Source organism: Gopherus evgoodei, chromosome 2, assembly GCF_007399415.2.
Source record: "Gopherus evgoodei ecotype Sinaloan lineage chromosome 2, rGopEvg1_v1.p, whole genome shotgun sequence".
Lineage (NCBI taxonomy): Eukaryota > Metazoa > Chordata > Testudines > Testudinidae > Gopherus > Gopherus evgoodei.
In genome coordinates this window covers 113,145,574-113,167,386 of record NC_044323.1, presented here as the reverse complement: position 1 = coordinate 113,167,386, position 21,813 = coordinate 113,145,574, and the positions used below count along the sequence as shown (strand labels likewise).

The following is a 21,813-nucleotide window of genomic DNA, read 5'->3' as shown; positions in this document are numbered from 1 at the left end:
TCAGTCTAGCAGTGCATTATATCTAATAAATTAATACAGTCTTCATAGGGACTAATTCTGGATCCTGCTCTGGCCTCTCTATGACACTCTGGCAAAGGAGAGGGGCCATAAATGGACTGGAGGAGAATTCCCTCAGTGCAGGAGCACCCTATGGCTGATGTATACACAAGGCATACCATGGGGGGAGGGAGCATGGAAAGGGTTGGGGGGAGGAGTAGATGTAGAGCTAAGCTGCACAGCAAAGGCAGCATAGGCTAAGGCTGTTGTAAGGAAAAGCAGCCCTTGAGGCTGTTCGAACTTACACCAGGGTCCGTTTTGATGCAAAGGTGGTGTGTAAAAACACCTTTAATTTCCCCCAGTTCCCTTGGACTGCAACCATCTCTGCTGCGTCTCCTGGGAGATGCAGAACAGAATTGGGCCTATGATGCTCAAATTATTAAAGACCAGTCTGTCCCACTAAGGCACAGAACCGCACGGGGTGGTCTGCTGCTGTTCTGCCCCAAGAGGCATCATATCTTTGGCACAAGGCCCACTCTATTCTCCCTGGCTCACAGAGAGAGGAGCTTGTTCTCCCAACTCTTAGGAGGATGCAGAGTCTGTTCCCTCTTTGGCGATCCAGCTTTGTTGTCTGGTGCAGAGGTGCGGGTAAGGTGTACCCCAGGAGCCCCTAGCAAGGAGCTAGCCTTGCACTCTGCAGTGGTATACATTACTGGGACTGGCTCCAGCAGAGATGGGGTTATAAGGGGTAGGGAAGTTTCCATACCGCTGTCTTCCCCGTAATTACTTGCTCAGGAGCGAACAACAATCCAGCACTCACTTTCTAAATGACAAAAGCATCATCTAATGTAACTAAGAAAAACCAAGAGGCCTTTTTCAGTTGTTCAATATTCACTTTTTATTTGCATAGTGCCCACGTGTGCCAGGCACTTCACAGACGTATGATGCCATTATCTAATGTGATCATTTTACTAATGAGTCTAAGTATTTACTGCTGAATAACTTCTACTAATTGACCAGTTATATTATTGCATTTGAAGCTTTAATAGGAGTAGGGTGCTTCCATGAATGCAATAATAAACCAGCCGAGGTTTAAAAGAGAAAAAACAGCAATTATTCCACAGCAGCAAAATGTCCTAAGACCCCAGGGCTACTATTTTATTAGGCGAAAAGAGACAGACATTTATAGCAGAGCAGACAAATACCAAACATTAAGAATGACTGAAAGTGATTAAATGATTGGATAGGTTTTTAATTTGTCTGTGCTTTTCATTTCTACCCAAGCACGACCAAAATACATACATCCAAACTGCACATACAGCAAGGCTGTTTTCCAGAGACATATGCAAAGCAACATTAATGAGAGCAAGCACCCAAATAATTACATAAAAGAAAGAGCAGACCTATTGTAATACACAATTGGGTAGAGTTTACTCAGTATACAATCTTTATTTTAAATTCTCTCCCGTATTTTTCAGAAATCCAGAAATTAATTTTAAACTAATTTTCCTTTAAAGTACCCAGGCTGCTAGACTCTGTAGGTTGTGGAACTTCAAATGAAGTGTTAGATGACTACTCCCTTTAACAACACAGTGCACAGAGCATTTTTTTGTTAAGGGTGGATATTTGTTGCAATGATTCAATTAAAAACCTCTTCTGCAACATTAGATGTGTGTTCCTGAACCTGTTTCACAGGTTTCTCACGAGGAAAAATAACAACAACTTAAGGATTGTAATGTGACAACACACAGGAGCCAAGTGTATGAGAAAAGATCAGAAGTTTGCATAAGTGAGCTTGGCTTTTCAAAGTGCTATTCAAGGGATCTTTGAAATACCCAACAGGAGCATTATGGTGGAGCAGGAGATGTTATCAAGATGTGTTTGTCCTGGAGAAAAGTGTAAGTGACCACATTTGATTTTTGTGTAAGAAACAAAAACGTGATGTGGATAAATGAAATGAAAAAACAATTTAACAATTAGACATGGGGAGGAAAAGGGGAAATCTTAAAAATGAGTAAAGGAGGAAGCAATTAAGTTTATATTTCTAGGCTTGCAATATGGTCAGAGTTTGTACAGTACAAAAGAGAGACTCTTGTGTGAAGTATCTTGAAAGGTTGTTTTTTTTTATTGTTGGATTTATTGCTTGTATTAGCAAAGAACTATAATGTAGTGGCTGCTTCAGTGGAGGGGACTTGAATAGTGAGTTTAAATAACTTGAGTGACAGACTGAGTGCTCTGGAAGCGTTTTGTACCAACAGTGTGTTTTTAATCATGCAATGTCTTTTTTTATTTTTTTGACAATGCAAAGACTTTTTTTTTTTTTCTGAGTCACCAGCAAGCTTTCTTTCACCTTTTCCAAATGTCAGCTGAGAATTACAGTGCAATGACAGGAGTCTTAAATTGATCCAGGAAAAAAAGTGCCATTACAGAGCTTCTAGACCAGTCCGTAATATTTCCTTTATTATGGGAAAATTTAAACAATTTGTGAATGAAAAAAGTCATCGTTAATTTGTTTTTGTTTTTAATGTTAGAGAATCAACCCTCCTTCAGGCAAAAGCAGATAGAATTTTAGGCACCATCAATTAACCATGTAGCAAGAAGCTGAAAGCTTAGTTGGTTGCAAACTAATCCATGTGGGTTGAATAACTTGGAACTGGAGCTGTTTAAACCAAACAGCCAGGGTGGAATTTGGAACTGGTGTGCTGATGAACCACTTGAACATGCTGCCACAGTGGAGGTTTGATGCAAAGAGTGAAGGCAGGCTAACAAGCTTTCAAGTTGCTGGCTTGTTTGGTTTGGCAGCTTAAGTAGGATGTCTTAAAGTTAAAATTTTCTTCTAGGAGAAGGATCGGCTTGGTTCTGAGAATAGAAATGTAGCTTGTTTCATGTTCTCAGGGGATTTCCAAATCCCTGAAAGATTTTTTTTTTACATTGATTAATAAGAAGAGAATCAGATAAGGATGTCATTGAAGAGGCGGATCCTCCCTGATTGTTCTGTAGTTGTGTCTTGTTCTTGACTGTCAGGCAGAGTCTTTCTGTCTGCACCCACTACTGAAGGTTTTATAGGTCCCAAAGGGAAAGACTCAGGGCCAAATCCTCTGCCCCCCTTTTGCACCAATCAGCTCAAAGTGACTAAAAATCTGGCTTTACTGGCATCCTAAAAATAATCCCTGCATAGGAAAAGTTTAGGGGAACCCAATAGCTATTCTCCTGCTCTCAGGCCTGTGTAGGGGATGTGGCTGATCACAAGGAGGTGTGGCCAGAGCACAGCTGTCCCAACTAACAAAGTGCCCCATTGCTGCTATAGACAGTAGGAAGAGCAGATCGGGGATGTTCTGGGGACTGAACAAATCCCTGGAGCTCCCTGGCAAGCCTCTAGAGCAGGGAGCTAAAAAGGCAGCATTAAGCCTTCTTTGCCCTCATATTAGTGCTATACCAGGCTCAGCTTGGCTGGCAAAGGATCCAGTCCCTAGTAGGCATTGATGTAAAGTGAATGCAATGGATATTTTCAGGACTCCCCAAATAATATTTAGAGTTGCAGTATTTGTGGCTATGAAACTATGATTCTTAATCTTTTTTCTGTATATTGCACTTTTTACATTTCTATGAAATCAGTGTTCAGGGGTAACAACTGTTCTGTTTCTGCTGCAGCCTGTACAGTATAAATGAAATGTAAGCATCGTGCTTTTTCCTTGAAGAGTTTACTTTTGTCCTTCATTGTTGTTCTCCTTAATCTAAACCGTGGTCGGCAACTTCTGGCACGCGGCTCGCCGGGGTAAGCACCCTGGTGGGCAGGACCAGTTTGTTTACCTGCCGTGTCCGCAGGTTCAGCCAGTCACGGCTCCCACTGGCCGCGGTTCACCGCTCCGGACCAATGGGAATGGCGGGAAGTGGCATGGGCCAAGGGATGTGCTGGCCGCGGCTTCCCGCCACCCCCATTGGCCTGGAGCAGCAAACCCCAGCCAGTGGGAGCCGCAATTGGCCGAATCTGCGGACACGGTAGGTAAACAAACTGGCCCAGCCCACCAGTGTGCTTACCCTGGCGAGCCACGTGCCAGAGGTTGCCAACCCCTGATCTAAACTAATGGTCACATTGGGCTGAAATTATATGGTTGCTTTTTACTGAAAACAGAATGTGAATTAAATTACTAAATTATTAAACTTTCCTTATTATACATAATTTGTGAGAGAGTGTGAATGATTATCCAGCCTCAATCCTGGCACTCAATTTAATTAATATTTTATGTAAGAATGAGCCTGCTGCAACATCCTGTAGAAGCTACAGCGGATACACAGAGAAATCTTTATACCAAGAACTGCACCAAAGGGAGTGACCTGTTGGAGTAATGAAGCCTTTTCTTCCAAATGACGAAATAAATTGAGCCTCCAGTGCTCACAGTGGTTTAAATCAGGAGTAACTCCACTGAAATCAATGGAGTTACTTGGCTTTTTAAAAAGGGAGTAGGCCTGTTTGACAAATCAGTTAAAAAACAAAATTAAGACTGAATATTCCAAGTCAAACTGGACAGTGCTCAATCCTGCAAGGTGTGGTGCAATCTAACCTGATCTAAAAAAGCACTTACTCACAAAATGAAGTGCTTGCTGGACTGAGCCACAGAGATCAGCACTTTGTAGGATAACTGGTTAAGGCTATGGCTCCAGTAGAGACCTTACAGTGGCACAGCTGCATTGGTGTAGCCGCTCCAAGCCAACAGAAGAGAGTTCTCCCATTGGTTTAATTCCTCCAGCCCGTGAGCAGCGGTAGCTATGTCAGTGGGAGAAGCTCTACCGCCAACATAGCACAGTCCGTATTGGCATTTAAATTGGCGTAAGTTATGTTGCTCAGCGAGGGGTGGCTAATTTATGTCAACTTAAGCTGTAGTGTAGCCATAGCCTAAGTGTGTTTAAAAAAACATTTTTGTTGTGGCTGATCAGTGTATTATGTCTTTAGGAGTATGCAGCTCTTCAGGATGATGGCCTCATTTTTGTGTATAGTGTTAAGTGGGGTAATGCTCTTTGGGCTGAGTTCCTCTCATCAAAGCTGAAAAGGAAAACATGTATGGCTGTGGAGAACAAACAAGGCTAGTGATAATTGATGAAAAACTCAAAGCCAGGTATCCTGAAATGTAGGGTCTCTGGCATTGATCAAGTATTTCCATGTGTATTCTGTGTATTGCTCTTTACCTCAGAACAACATATTAGCTAAACCTCTTTAAAAAGAAATGCTGAAGGTAATCACTTCATTTGTCCACCTTCCTCCGTGTACCCTAATGCAGACAGGCACAGGGGGCTACATCGCTGGAAACATAGCACATGATTAATCAGGGGATATGATTTTCATAGGTATGTGGATGTTTCTTCACATAGATAAAACTTTTAGACAATGTTACATGGCAAGGACATTGGAGAGAAATCGTACCTAAAAGGGGACAACTTTGCCTGTCTCTTTAAATCTTAGTCAGGCAGTTCTGTGATCTATCATTCTGTTTCTTTCATGCCTTATCTTGGGAGGTGCGGGACATGTTTGTGCCTGGAATTTCTAGTGATAAATGCTGAATGCACTATATTCGTCTTGCCCTTGTCACTGACCTGTGTGTTGAGTATGACAGGAGCAGAGGGGTAAAATGTTCTGGAACAGAGGCAGTGAACTTAAGCTTTCAACATCTCTTTATGCCTTTGTTGCCTCAAAGCTAGTAAAATGCCAAAACAAATCCCTGTGCATTACAAACATCACATTCAGGCACGATAACAGTACACAGCTCATCCAAACTGCTAGTTATTTATTAAAATACGTGGTATTCATGCTACTCTGACTGTTGTCACCATTGTTACTTTGCTGAATCAAAACTTCAAAGGGGGAATTATGTGTGGGCAACCAAGAATCTGAGAATAATTGAAAACACAGCACTCTCCTCTGTCTCAACCACCCCTTTCCTCCTCACCCCTTTGAATGTGCCAGCCAGGCTTCTTTTGAGAGAAATGAAATTTGAATGGAATGAAAAAGTGTATCAAAGCAATATTTTCCATGAACTTTAAGTAACTCAGAAAGCAGAGTGTATATGGTAACAGTAGAATCATGTAGAATCATGACAGCAGAGAACATTGACCCTCTGTTAATTAAGATTAGATACAAATGGCTATAGGAAAGGGGAAAAGTATATAATTGTGTGATGTGGTATAACATCATGAGTTTGCTGCTGTTGTGTGCAATGTGATCCTCTCAAAGTCACAACAGAGTTATGCATAGAGTGGCAATAAATCCTTTAGACCACATGACAGAATCTTGTAGACTGGATTAGCCATGTGGTATCTATACAAAAAGTTATTTCATAAATGTTCACGTTTTTAAAAATTATATTGGGATGTTTCTTCTATTTTTCCTCCTGCAGAGCCAGGTGTTTTAGTTACTGATTGCTTTTAACTAGTAATCATTGGATTTATTTTATATTACTATCCTCTGTTCATTTGTTCTGCATGACAGCACCCGTATATTGCAGGTGCCAAAAGTTTCTTTTTGTATTTTCAAGAAAATAGATCACAAAAACACATCAGACCAAATAAGCCCTCTACAAATCCAACAACCAAAAGCTTGAGTTACCAAAACAAAAAAATGACCCAAGAATTTATTTAAAAGGCAAAACATTTTTCCCATGTTCACATAACATAAAAATGATTAATTTCATTCAATTTTTCCAAAAAGATTCACCATTGGTCCACGTCATGAGCTGGCTGGCCCTTTAAAGGGAGTTGGTCTCAACCCTTCCTTTGACATAGCAGCTAACCCCCAGCTGATCCTCATCTGGGAACTCAATAACAGTTAGTGATACCAGCTGTGGAAGGGTTAGGAAGAAGTGCATAGAAAGGGAAGAGATCTAGGAGAGAGGAGCAAGTAGAGTGCCCTTGTAATGAGGCCTTTGCTTGCCCTCGCAACAAATCAGCCGCTGAGCTGAGCTGAGCTGTCCTGTCCTGTCCTGTCCTGTCACTCACTTCCTTCCTGCCAACCTTATATAGCCCTCAGCTAATGAGGCCTGCAGGTGCTTCTCTTCTAGCAATTAGGCATGGCATACTCAGCCAGTCCCAATTAATGCTTCTTAATTGGAGCTGGGCTAACAGAGGCCTGGCTCAGGACCTCCTGGCCAGCACTCTGTTACATGCCTCCCCCGCTTAAGAACCTCAAGATCCGGCTGACCTCAGCCCTCTGCCCAGGGGGCTCCTCTGGGGATGTGCCCTGCCCTTGGCCAGGCAATTCCCAGCATCCTCTCCTGGGGTTTTCTCCATCCCCTTCCCGTAAAACGTACACTGCTCAGGGAGTGGCTGCACCCATAGTTCCGCCTCTGCCCGTAGGTCATCACACCAGTCATACTCCTGCAGGTGTCCCATCCCCTGTTCCCCCTTTACTTTTGGTAGGGGGTCAGAATCCATCCCACCATCCTGCAGGGCCCTCTGTGCCTCAGTTTCCCCTATACCACCCAGTGGGTTCTGGGTCCCCTCTTCAGGGAGTGGTATTGTGAGGTGCTCCAATTGCCCCCTCTCTGCTTCCAAGGGACTCAGGGTGGCCGGCTCCCCCATACACCCTTCCCACAGGTCTGCTTGCTCTAGGCTCTGTTGTCAAGGATTCTCTTCTTTGTTATTTCTGGGACTTCACTCGTCTTCCCTACTTGGGATCCTTGGTTTAGAAATATCTGCTCCCTCCTTCAGGGCACCCTTCTGTTTTGTTCTCAGAGGGGGCCCCAATCCCTACCTAACACCCCCGGGTATGGTAGCACCTCTAGTACCCCAACCCACTTCCATTTGAAGTGGCCCCTCACTTTGAGGGGCGCTTGGGCCACCAGGCAGGACCTCTTGTCCCCATGGATACACTCAAGGGCCATCCTTGGCCTCACAATCAGCCAGTGTGGCTTCACCAACCCCCTCTGTACAAGTGAACAGGCTGATGCAGTATCTATCAGGCCTGTTTGGGGGTTCCTCCCAATCCTTACTGGGATGGTGGACAGTTTCTGCCCCCCTTTTTGCCTTCCAACTTGAGTCCAGCCACAAAACTCAGCCCACCCACACTCCATATCAGGGCAATCACTTTTTGTGTGTCCATGTTTCTCATACCGCCAGCAAACAAGCTTGGTGGGCCTCTCGGGTGCTCCTTGGGGCTCCCCCTTTCTCCCCGGGCACTTCCTGGAAAAGGTTCTGCTAGTTTCTTCCGCATATCTTTGTCCTTCTGGGGTCGGTCCTTCCTCTGGGGACCCTCTGCCTTGATATATTCCTCAGTTAACCTGACCACTGCCTCAACAGTGACTGGCTGGTGACACCTTTATCCAGACGTGTATGTTCTTGGAGAGGCTCTGCAGCAATTGTTCTAGGACCAATGTGTCCATCACTTCTCCCACCGTGCATGTCTTTGGCCTCAGCCAGCATGTGGCCCAGTCCATTAGTCTCTGGGAGTACGTCCGGGGCTGCACTGCTGCTGTCCATGCGGCTACCGAGAACCTTTGGCAGTACCGCTCTGTCGACAGGCCCACCCGATCTAGAATGACCACCCTCACTGCCTCATAGTTCTGGGCTTGCTTGTCGCTATAGGCTGCTTGAGCCTATCCCGTCAGGTATGGAGCCAGTCAGAGGGCCCAGGTTGCCCTCTCCCACCCAGCACCCTTGGCTACCTGTTCAAAAGTCCCAGGAAAGGCATCCAGATCATCTGCCAGGCTCATTTTACAAAGTCCCCAGGCTTGATGCCATTCCCTCCTGCAGGACTCACCATTCGTTACAGGAGCTGCTGTTGCACACCAGTCAGCTCCCGTATGAATTCTTACAGACTCTGCTGTTGCTCAGCTTGCCAGGTCAGTAAGGCATGTCTCTCAGCCTGGTGGGACTGCTGAAAACTTTGCAGTGCATGCTGCATCTGCTTCTGCTGTTTGACCAGCCATTACAGGGTCTCGTCCATATCCAGGCCACCAACCACGTTTGCTGGCTCTTGGATCCTGGACAAGCCCCCACATGTAATGAGGCCTTCCCTTGCCCTCACAACAAATCAGACAGAGACCTCTTCTGAGTCCAATCACCAGTGCTTTTTATTTTCAGTGCCAGCTCCCACCACCTTCTATTTACAGTCTGCTCCAAACCAGCAACATGGGGGATAGCTAGCTTCTCCAGCCAGCAGGGATACAGAGCCTTTGGCTCCTCCCTTTCTTTTCTTTTCCCCCCTCCTTCCTTCCAGCCAGCCTTATTCTTTTCTAGCAATTAGGTGTGGCAGCCCCAATTAATGCTTCTTAATTGGAACTGGGCTAACAGGGACTTGGCCCAGGACCTCCTGGCCAGTACCCTATTACAGCCCTCTTTGTGAAAAGAGCCTGGTGAAAGCAGGTTCAAGGGAATTACAGGCAAGAAAAGTCTCTAGAGGAAAAGCCCTGGGAGGCAGTATTCCGCCTAAGGAACAAAGAGAGAACTCTGCAGTCCCCAGGAGCAAAAGTGAAAAGCAGGGAACTTCAGTGTAGCCCAAGAGAAGTAGAGGGATCTTCTCTTTATATGAAGGTGTGGATTTTTTAGCTGGACTCTTGTTATGCCAAAAGAGGACATAACTGGAAAGAGGTGACCTGGCTGGAGGGCTGGGCCACAGAAGATATAGAGACAGGGTCCCAGGAGACTAGGGGTGGCATTCCTTCCCCTTCTTTGGTCATTAAGGTAGCCTATGTCATGGTAACAAGCTTGCCCCCAAAGTCTTCCCTTTTTAAGAACCCCAAAAGGGAGCGATGGGCAGAATAGACCATCCAGTATTTCGTCCGCCATTTAGGTCTAATTTTTTATACCAATTTTGGTACACTGATTTCTGGTCCCACACTTCACTTGTTTGCCTGGTATTATCTTAACACAATCCTTGTGTTATATTAGTAGACCACCTTGTTTGGGTTAATTGATTTTTTTTCTTCCCTTTGCAACTTTTTCCATCAGCATATGTAGTTATTGATTACTGAGACACTTTATGCTCTCTTGTTCACTTTTCATGCTTGAACTCACAATTAGAGTAAACGTGTAGGCCCAATTATAACCACAGGGGCATGCTCAATGGGTGGAGTGGAGCCGAGGTGGAAGCACAATGAACATTCAAAGGTTGCAGAGGAATAGTATTGGACAAACATAAGTAATTTTCACTCTTTCTGCATGAAGTGCCACTGACATGCATCTGTGAAAAACATCTGAGGCTAAGGTGATCAATATTGGCTGCTCAATGCACTCAGAAGACAAGTTGACTGTACTTGCTCTAAAGAAATGGCTTAAGCGTGGCCAGACAAGGACTCTGAGACAGTGTCAAAGTCCTCTCAAGGGACTGGTGGTTGTGCGCACTTTGTTCAGGTACCCTAAGGATACAGGAGCTTACCTACATGAGACATTTTTCTTAAAAATCTTTTGCTACTGCTCCTGTCAATACAGAGCTATTCTGATGATAGCAAGGATGAGAATGCCAGTGCAGACAGGCCACCAGCGTCCACCTGTGTTTTAACCATCAGGTCATTAAGACCTGCTCTGGAGGGAAGCGGGGTCACACAGCATTCAAAATGCCAGCGGCCAGGCTATACTAGATTCACCCTGAAGGGGAATGTTAAGAAAAAAGGCTAGTGTAGACAGAGCCTATGAGGAAATGTGGGCTCATGAATGTCTACTTCTTTGCCTTCCTAGCATACCTTTCCCATAGTACAGGTGGGCATCCATTTCCTGCGGCTCTCATTGTTCTGCAGATTTACTGAGCTCCTGCATTTGGAGTACTGGAAAGACTTGCTTCCTGTGAAGAATTTCACCTTTTGTGGGTGGGGTCAATGTTTTCTTGATCACACCCCATGCTGATTGAGCAGAGTGGCTGTGCAGTGAAGCGACTAGTGCAGTCTGTTGTATTGTACTCATCCTAACTCTTCTGCTGACTTGCCTTTTTTTCTCCCCATGCTATGTGACATGGCCCTTCATCTGGCAAGCGATTTTGCTATAGACACCCGGGGCCAGATTATACTGTCAGTTACCCCAGTGTGGTGTCACTGGAATTACTCCTGATTTACCTGGGGTAACTGAGAACAGAACTTGGACCACTGTTTCCATTTGGAGGGAAGGTCCAGCTTAGAGCTATGGCCTGTGGAGTTATTCATTCCTTTCTACTCCTACAGAATAGAATGAGTGGATTTTTTCAAGATTATTTCACTAAAGCAGTGGGTAATATCACCACCATTAACAGGATCTCAAAGAGAGCAAGCAATGTGTGGCACCTGTGAATTGGTTTTTACTGAAGCCTGTTTCTCTCTATTTCCAGTTATGTAATAGTGACAACACTAGAAAAAGACTTTTCTCAACAGGATTCCTTGAACTATTTTGCTGCCATTAACTGTAACCGTGGTCGATATATCCTGTTTGCACAAGTTACATTTGGTTGAAATGTCCTCAATAAATGTCCCTGGAGTTGTTTGTGTGTTGTCTTTTGTAATTAGGTACCTATTAAAAATACAGTAAATGCCGAGAGGGAAAAATTAGACCTTTTTTGCAGCATGGACAACTTTTGTCAAAGACCACTTGAAGCCTGACTGATGTGGCTGTTGGCAACTGGTTGAGAGAAAATAAACCTCTTAATTTGAGTTGTTGTTTCTTAATTAAAAATCTGAAAACTTTCAAAGTTATTGATAGCAGCTCCGTCCACAATGTGTGGTTCCCGCCTGAGCTTTTAGCCATTTGCAGCGTGGGATTCTTCTAAATGATAGCTAAACCAAAGTTACACTTACAAAAACATTTAGGAAGCCCTGTTTTAGGAGTGAGTGCACATCATGGCTGTGACTCAGAGCACACCCACACACTGGATATTCTGATTAGAATCTAAATTACTATGCCAGTTCCAGTTCTTGTTCAGAAGGTCAAAGTAGCCTGGGAAATGTTATTGCTCCTTTTCTTGTCTGCATAGTTTTTTTTTTCCCAACTCGCAAAGTCATTTTGCATGGCACAGCATCAGTGGAGTCTATTGATTTATTGTCATAAACAATTTTATTCCAAGCTAAGAATCATGTAAATCTTTCTGGAAAACCAACTTTCCTCCCATAATAGCCATCCAGGATGTGCTTGTGTTGCGCAGAAATCATTAGGCTCTACAAAATCTGTACTAGAATCGGAGATACTGAATATGATCAGAATAAGGGTCAAAGATTTCCCTAATGCTATACTTATTTTGCTGAGAGCCAGAGGGTTCATATTTCATGCCATTTGTAGTAGGGCACATCCTCAATACCAGAGCCCAATAGTTCAAAGGTCACAAAGATGACCCACTCTGTCATTGGCCTTCACACAACTCAGCTGGGCTCTCTCCAAGTCAGATCTGAACAACCTCTCTGAGGTCATTCAGGGTATGTCTACACAGAAAATAAAAACCCGCTGCTGGCCCACACCAGCTGACTCAGGCTTGCAGGGCTTGGGCTGCAGGGCTGTTTTTATTGCTGTGTAGACTTCTAAACTTGGTCTGGAGCCTGAGCTGTGGGGGGCTCCCAGCCCTCAGGGTCCTAATACCTTATAAGAGGTGATAAGCACCTCCGTGAACAGGTCATCTGAAAGAATATTGAGTGTACATGATAGTGGACAGCAGGGGAGAGTGAAACTGTGGAATAGTGTTAGAAACCTTTACCATGCCAATGTTTAGATGTTCTGTAGGCTGGGGTGCTTCCTCAAAAGAAAACTGTCATCAGATTACCATTCCTGTGCTGATGAGTTTTATAAAAAAAAATTATGAGTTTTATAAATCTTAAGGGATTAATAAAAAGCTAGGGGTTTATATGATTTTCTGCACATCCAGGGCCTACCTTCTAGAGACTTCTACAGCTTTTCAAAAAGCAGCAGACAGGGAATTGCTGTGAGTAAAAATGGGACATGATTAAGGCAGATGTAAGAATCTTTACCGAGGTAGTGAGAAGAGACAGACAACGCTTAGCACTGCCAGAGACAAGAAGAGGAAAATTCCCTTCACAGGCAATGGAGGCAGAGAAGAAAGGAGATCAGGACCAAAGATAAGGTCAGAATTTCTGGCTGTAGGGGCAAATGAAAGTCATATTTAAGTAGAGTGATGGCTATGTGAAACAAATGGAACACTGAATATTGTAATCTAGCAAGATAATTTTTCCTCTTTGAATCATTCAATGGTGTGAAATTATGGTGTATCTAGGAACTAGGCAGATAGTAGAACGGAGACAGAGGCAGCTGAGAATGAGTCTAAGAATGATACTGGAAAAAGGGGACATGAAATCCAGGGTCTGTACATTTTTAAAATATAAAAGGAAATACTATTTCATATTGTATTGTAATTACAACTGCAGGGAGTCAGAAGAAGAAATACTGTAGTTGAAAAACTATGTGGCCTGTTAGTAACTTTTGCATCTGTGAAAGCAAAGGAAAGATTACTTAAATCTCATGTTTTGGATTATAGCTAATCACCTGGATGAACAAAACTTTCCTCTGAAACTTCCGATATATACCACTGATGGAGGATGCATACCTGCACTCAACAGACCAATGCTGACATGTTCCTCATAATGGAAACCATTTCCACAATTAAAACTAGCAATGTACGTTCCGAGGGAGACAATAGGTGACAGAGAGGCCCAAGAATGGAACTTTGAGGCACTCCATAGTGGAAGGGATGAGGGGAAGATGTAAAATATCCATTGGAAATTGCATCAATGGGAGCAGAATTTGAACCATATCTCTGATTTCATACAAATATCGACACAACAGTTGTGTATAGCTATGTCTATAATCTTTGTTATGTAAAGTCTGCTTCTCTTCCCCATTTGCGATGCTATTTTAGCAGGCCATATCAACTTACTCATTCCAGATTGGCTGCCCGTGTATTTGGTAGTCATGGTGCTCTTGCCTCAACATTTTTGTTCTCCTTATTGTGCTTCTGTAAGATAAAATGCCAAAGAGTCTTTATGACTCTGATCTTTGGAACTTTTCCATTTAGCAAATGTAGAATTCTCTCTAAATCCAGAAATGTTTTTCATTAATTCTTTTTCATTCAATAAGGAATGTTTTGGGAAAATTGTAAAGTTTATCTAAGCTATTTGGAAGGGGTCAGATTCCTCCCAGATTTTGTAGTTATATTTTTGAAGAGCTTTTGTTAAAACTGTACAAGATGGAATTAAAATATGTTATAGGTGTGTACTGTGGGCCAAATCCTGGCCTCAAGGACAAATCCCAAATAAATGGGCATTGTGCACAACGCTTACATGGTGGTTCAGAGTGTGCAGTACTCCTCCCATAATCACGCAGGGAGTAGCAGCCCAGCCATGCCACAACCAATACTGCAGACTCAGACAAAGCTAGTATTCTGAGGAGCAGATCCTTGGGGAAGTTTCTGTGTCTTCACCAAGGGAGAGCGAAGGTCCTTTTTCTGTAGAAGGAGCTGCAATGTTTGTTAGGATAGCTGTAGGAAATTAAGGACATCAGCAGAGCTTACATAAAAACTTAGAGAACCGTCTACTACAGGTGATTATCAGAGAGAGACTACTGGACCAGATAGTACTGGCAGTTCCTATGTTTATTATTTTGTAACAGCCTGAAAACATGGTGACTCGTATTCCAATAAGATTGCTCTATGGCTTCCATGATTGAAAAGATCCCAGAAGTAATGGTAATTGATTCTACTCTTTCCTTTCTGATTCTGCCAAAAACTAACTAGTGTGATGTCCTGGGTCTTAAATGCAGAGCACCCTTGAAGACCCTCTGGGGCTCAGGCTTTGCAAAGCTGGCTGGGTTCTTTGGGATTCTGCCTCTACTCTGTAAACAAACACCACAAACAAAATAAGCTAAAGTATCCAGATGGACTAAGACACTGCAGTCCTTTGGTATCCAGGAAGTGGACGGGCAAAGCCCACTCACTGCTAAAGGACCTCCCCCCAGCCTAAGGGGAGGATCCACAGGTCTGTGATACCAAATAATTGTGGGGGACAACTAATGAAATAACAGGAATGGGAGTGAGATCATAGGGCTAAATGAAGGGAACCTGACAGGGACACTGAGCAGAGAACCCCGGACAGCGCCCACTACTCAAAGGCGTCAAGGGAGCCAGCGGATGCTGCCCAGAGGAATTCTTCCCAGATGCATGAATGGATGGAAGAGTGGAACTAGGCCCCACAGTCGCAGGAAATCCCGTCAGCCAATCTACTCTCCCTGGTATTGTAGATGGCCATTTTGGCCAGAGCTAGGAGGAGGTTGACAAGGAGATCCCACGACTTTGTGGGGCCATGGATGGGGAGCGCATAGATGAACAAGTGAGGGGGAAAGTGCAAACAAAAACATAATAATATATCCAAGAGGAGCCGGAATAGGTGCTGCAACCTGACGCATTCCAGATATATGTGCGCCAGGGTCTCCCTCACGCTGCAAAAGGGGCAGGTGTCTGGAAGGAGGGTAAACAGTGCCAAGTACATGCCCATGCTCATGGCCCTATGAAGGAGCCACCAACTGATATCCCCAGTGGGCCTTGGGACCAGGGCAGAGTATAAGCTGGCCATTGGGGCTCCTCACCCTCTAGAGGAGGCAGGAGGTCCCGCCACTTTGCGTCAGGCGGGACATGAGGGTGAGGAAGTGAAGGGTGTGGCGCACGAGCATGTATAGATGTTTCCTTGGCACGGTCTGGAAATGAGCCTGCTGCAAGTCATGCACAGTGGCTGCCACGGACCTGGTTGCTGAGAACAGTTTCCAGGTCTGGAGGAGGTCCTGGTAGAAGACTGGCAGCCCGGAGAGGTCTCGTGGAAGACCTCTTGGATGGAAATAAAGGAGCTGCTGGTCATATCAGAACTCTCAGAAGTGGCAAAGGAAGGCGTGCACCAGTACTCCCCACGTCGGACTACCTGCACCATACAGGAGCCTCTGCAGGGCCTGGAGGCAGAAGACATGGACCTGAGTGTGTAGACACGTCAGGCCTTGCCCTCCCTCCTCCAGGGTAAGACACTGCAGTCCTCAGGCAGCCACTGCATCCTGGCCTCCACCTAACATCTGCTGAAACCTGGTGAGCTGAGAAGCTACTAGGACTATAGCCTCAGCCAAGGCACCACCCACAGAAGCCCTGCCTGGAGGATAACCAGGCTCCACTAATTGGTCCAAATCTGCTATTTGAACCAGAAGTAGGCACAGGAAGTTTGTCTGAGTAACAAGGTGATTTCTTGTGGCTGTGTTGGACCCTGCTTGTGCCTGTCTCCTAAACCCAACCCAGACCATGACTCCTGCTCTGCTCCTGTTCCTGCTCCATGCTTGATACTTGCCTCTCCACCTCAGCAGTTACCAGTCCTGGCTCTGACACCAGCTTCTGACATTTGACCCTGGCTCTGGTAATTGGCAGTTGACTCTAGTGCTGACCTTTAGCTTCATTCCCCAACCTTTATACCTGCTCTGCCCACTAGACTGGACTCCTGCTCTGACTACTAGGAAAGATTGCCTATGTACCAGTCCTTTTATGGTATTTCATTGTGGAGTTATTTGTTTGTATGTTATGATGGAGCAAGGAGCTGTGTGAAACTCCAGAAAATTGGAGGGAGGGGGCTCTTGTAACTGGTCATTCCCTCCTTCCATAGATCACCATCAGGGTTTACTTTCAGATTTTTCACCTTTATCTGTAAGCTGACACTTCTCTCTCTCTCTCTCTCTCTCTCTCTCTCTCTCCCACAGACACACAGACACACACACAGACACACACACACAGCTGGAACATAGCTAAATTGAAGGCTGCAGCTTGACTATCAGCCCCTTTTGGTCATTGACGGCAGAGGCACTTGGCCTTCTCTTTTTCAAAAGATCCCTTTCATTTATTTTATTATTATTTGAAACTAACTATCCTATGGCCAAAAGTAGGGGAGAGATGATTCCTCCATCCAGAATCCTGCTAAGGTCTGTCTTGTCAAACTCGCCAATCATTAAGGGCTTGACTCTTCACTCATTCACATGAGTGGGAAAACCTGCATTGCCTTCACTGGGAGCAGCATGAGGTCCTTCAACCTCTTCCCAGGGAAAACTTCATAGTAGTGTTACACTATTGCAGTTCTTCTGAGGTTAACACCATTGGCATGCCAGGCTCCATGTAAGAAGTGGAATGGCTAATACCTAATGCTACATTCCATGCACACCAGTAATTTAATATGAATACTATTCATTATTCCCTGGCCATGGGTGGATATGACTTTCATTGCTGTTGTGAACTATGCACAGGCTTTGTAGTAATTACAGGACATTAATTTCATAGCAGAAGCAAACAATGTGCAATAGATTTAACTGTGTGTGTGTTATACTTTCTACCTACTCTTCCATCAAATCATAATGCATGTGTGTAAACTGAGCTCCCGTTTTTCACCTCTATAAAAAGCAAGTAATGTGCCCATTGTTTAAAGTAAACAAGCAGCTTAGCAACCTTAAATATAGTACTTTATAAACAATCAAATGTGCAATTTCATCATTAATTTGTTTGATTGCTTTCAAGAAGAGATGGGAAGCTTGGTGCTGATGACATGTTTAATGCCCCTAATCTGCAATTTGTTTTAAACAATAACTTTATTGTTAGTCTTTCATTATTGCCTGAATTTTAATAAGGTTGATAAAATTACTTTAATCAGATGGATTTCTCTAAGTATTTAGTCAGCTCGAGAAATCACGCAAAAAGTTATGTAAAGCAAATACACTGTAGATTTGATATTTGAAACAACATATTACTAGTAATCAAGCTCACTGTTAGGTTTACAGCCTCTAGGTGGGCATGGTGCTTTATTGGCAAATATAACAACAAGCTTGTACTTTCTTCACTAGGCAATGATCCATCAGGCAACTCATTCAGTCAGCTTGATTTCATACACTCATATAATCTAATATTGAAAACATGGCTAGATTCAACAAACTAATTACTGTGATGAGTAAGCAAATGACAAATGTGTTCCACCTGCTGTCAGCGAAAATATAGGGCTGTATTTTAATCTGTTATACAATCTTGTACAGCCATACCACGTACTTTCTAATATCAGCTATTGAGTATTTTACTAGAGAAGAAATTGCTTAAGTGAGCCTGAAAAATGGATCTGTAGTCCTCACATTAAATAGTTAATATCATTGTCTCCACTTAGGTCTGACAATGCATGCATACAATTCACACTAATATCGCTCATGCACACAAATAGGAAAAAGAGTTCATAAATGAGCGTGTGTGCAAATAGCATTAAACACAGACATGCAAGTACCTTAATGCAAACAAGGTCCCTTTTACTTTGTACCTGCAGCATCCATATGGGGGAGTTACCATGCAGCTCACTAGGGCATTCTGCAGTTCATGCCCCCATAGTCTCTACTGCAGGACCATGTTGACATAGCCTACCTTTGGTTTGCATGTTCATAATTGTCACTTCCCCAAATATATACGATTTTAAAAAGTCAATTTTTGTGTTTTGACAAAACACTTGGATCAACCCAAAACCTCCCTCCCCCACCCCCACCCCTCCAAAAATGTGAGGAGTTAGTTCCTAATTGGAATTAAAACAAAACTCAAAATCCTCCACGAATAGAATTCTGTTCTCTATGTAGCTCTAGTGATGAATATAAAGGAACTACTCCCCAGATGGCAAGACATTTTCATATACCGAATAGGACAATCCATGAAGTATCAGTTTTCAATAATACAGCTGCAGTGGTTCCTTTAGGAGCACTGCATTTTAACAAATACAGGCCCAACAGTTGTTCTTCATGTCACGTCCGCTGAACCCTCTTAGCTAACGTCTCATCCATTAGCCAAGATTTGAAGAGAGCATATAGATGAAAAACAGATGAAATATAATGGCGTTGGCTTTATTACTATCGGGATCCAGGTTTTTTTTTAAAATCTGTTTATAATGATCACTCCCCAGCAATAACAAACACATTAGTAGTTCCTATTTCAGCCATGTTTCCAACTTAAAATCATTTTAGTGGTGTTCTGTACATGTAGTAATTCGACTCTTCTTTTCACAAGAGGGAGCACTGTAGTATCCATTTCCAAGCAGTGGAAAGATTAATTTTTTTTTAGCTCCGTTTGCAGTAGCTTCCTCTGACAAACAGATTCATTCACTATCCATTTTCTCAACTGGGGTCCTTTTGGAACTGATAGCGTTTATGAGATTTGGCGTTGATTGGTTTTGTTAAACATTCTCAGGCTGCACTGTAATGGGGCCTTTGATGCTGTTGCATGGTGTACTGGGAATGCACTTCATATGTTATACAGGTTTGGCCACATTTTTGTGAGCTATTATTAAAACAGACTTGAAGCACACGCCTTTGGAAGCGTTACAATCTGTGCATACCTGCCTACAATGGGAAACTACAAAGCCTCAGATTTCCTGTTGGCTGCCTCCTTCCTCCGATGCCCAATGTGCTTTGTGCAATTTGAAAACAAAAGTTGACATCAGATCATTTTATTTTGTTGGCATCAGACAAATAACACAGCCTGTACTGTAAGTGAATTTGGAAATGGTGGTACTAAGGAATTAAAGAGCAGTCGTCTTTGCAGCCTAACTGGATAGGCATAATCTCCTACCTATTTAATATTATTTTCACAGCAGCAGCAATGTGGACCGGATTCCTCTAACAATGTTTATTCCTCTAACCATGTTTTTATCACCAGTTTGGCCAGTCCTCCTTCCTCTGAAGTCCTTGTTACATTGGAATTCGCAGCTTACATTACACCCCATGACCTCTTATCCTAGGGACTCTCTATCCCCCACTGGTTCACAATAGTGATCCAGTTTTTGCTAGCATGCATTGATACACAGTCATGCTAGGTATGCATGCACAAGCATGGAATAGTTTCTATGTGAAAACAAACTCAATTGAGTTACTTCAGCCAGCTGAGATGACCACACTTCTTGCCAGATGTGAAAAGAAATGTTAAAATTGGACTGGTAGAAAAGGACAGCAGGACCTTAAAGGATTAATGGGAACAATCACAGACTTGGCCCATCTTAGAACTAGTGAGAGCCGCTTCAACTACTGAGATTCAGCCTCTAGTTTGCAAAGTAGGAAACCTGTATAAAATGTGTATATTTAGCTAACCACAGCTTTGCAGACCTGTTTTGCCAGATCTCTGTGGGTATAAATTTGTGTAGTTCCACTGACTTCAGTGATGCTTTGACAGTTCACACCAGCTGAAGAACTGGCCTCTGATATTTTTTTTCAAATAGTCTCCTTAACTTTTCCAGATAGGAATGATTATGCAAGGATGCTGTTATAGGCTCTACTGTGTTACACTGGCTGAAGTTATGAATGAGGTTACTCTAGATTTATACTAGGGTTACAGAATAAAATTGGCCCTTAACTCTAGATTCTATTTTAGATGGTTTGTGTTTTTAATGCTGATGAATGAACTGCCTTGAATCTGTTTTTGTACCAAAGTTATGTTGTCAGCCTCATTAATTAATTGGTGCAATGCTTGTTGCATCTTATAAGAGATGAATTCTCCAACTCAGTGGAGACAGTTCTCCTTGTACCAGCCACCCTCCTTGCTTGACAGTCACTTTGGGAGCAATCCCAGCATAATTAAAAATTATTTTTGGATTTTGTATTTGTTCTGATTTCTCCAATCTGGCTAAAACTCATTAAGATGCTACACCTCACTTAACAGAATACCCTTGAGCAGTAGCAGCAAAAATCACTTCATTAAAAGCTGATGTAATCCTTACAACCATAGACGTACTGTTCGCTGCAAAGAACTTCATTAAGGCCATGTTAATTTGACAAAGAAAACTTGCAAAAGTAAAGAAAGTCAGAGTCTAGGTGTCCAGTTCAGTTCTCCGGTGTTTTTTTTCCATTCTGATATAATCTTTCAACCAGGGCCAGGTTTAGGCTGATTCCCTGGAATTGGGCCCTGCGCCTAAGAGGGCCTCGTGCCTTAGGCATCTTTTTATTTTATTTTTTTTACTCACCTGGTGGTGGTCCGGACCTTCGGCAGCACTTCGGCAGCAGGAGGTCCTTCACTCACTCTGGGCATTTCGGAAATGGGGGGACCTTCAGTGCCATGGAAGACCCAGGGCGAGTGAAGGACCCCCCACCGCCGAAGTGCTGCTGAAGATACAGACCGCCGCCGGGTATTCAAATCAGGCCCTGCAGTTCCTAAAGCTGGCCCTGCTTTCAACACATCATCATGTACAGGGGGTCAGAGCACCAGTGGGTGGAACTTTGCTGACTATCCCTACCTGCCTCAGCTTGGGTTAGGTTGAAAAGATTTGTGGTTCACTATGAAGTGATGTTGAAAGAATTGTTAATATTCATAAGTATTTGTAACAATGTTACAGTTTTTGCAAGGTTACTTTTTATTGGGTCAAATCCTGTAGTTTACAGAATCTGGAGGGTGCAGAACCATACTTTCTCAGGGGAAGCCCAGGAAGAGTTGTACTGGAATTCCCTGGTGATGTGCAGTGGAAATGCATGTGCTGCACCATCCCTTTGCTCAGCCATGTGCTTCCTCATATTCCTAGTCAGCTCAAAAGGCCAGTGCAGAATAATTTGGAGACTGCAGCCCAGCTTTCCTCACTATCTACTCTCAGGATGATTTGTGTTCCTGGGCATGCCCCTTGATATCTGCAAGGGCAGATCTGCCCTTGTGTCTAGGCCCAACCTCCTCTTTTTGGGAACATTCTCTTTCCATATTCCAAAGCTAAGAAAAGAGCCATAGGACTGAACATTCTCTGTGCAGGCACATTAGTACTACCTGTACAATGAACCTTCGTCACTTGCATCAAGACAATCCATTTATAGTTTAGTGTTTAGAAATGGACGGAGAGGAGAACCACTCTGACCTGAAAGGGACTG

The 21,813-nt window shown here is 43.6% G+C and overlaps 1 protein-coding gene across 1 annotated transcript in view; it reads left to right on the top strand.

Moving 5' to 3' along the window:
• Positions 1 to 1,862: 1,862 nt before the first annotated feature.
• PTPN3 (protein tyrosine phosphatase non-receptor type 3) overlaps positions 1,863 to 21,813 on the top strand; it is a 372,274-nt gene continuing 352,323 nt past the window's right edge. Inside the window, exon 1 of the mRNA XM_030551500.1 lies at positions 1,863 to 1,895. The gene's annotated coding sequence lies outside the window, so the exon portion shown is untranslated. The remainder of the gene's footprint in view (positions 1,896 to 21,813) is intronic.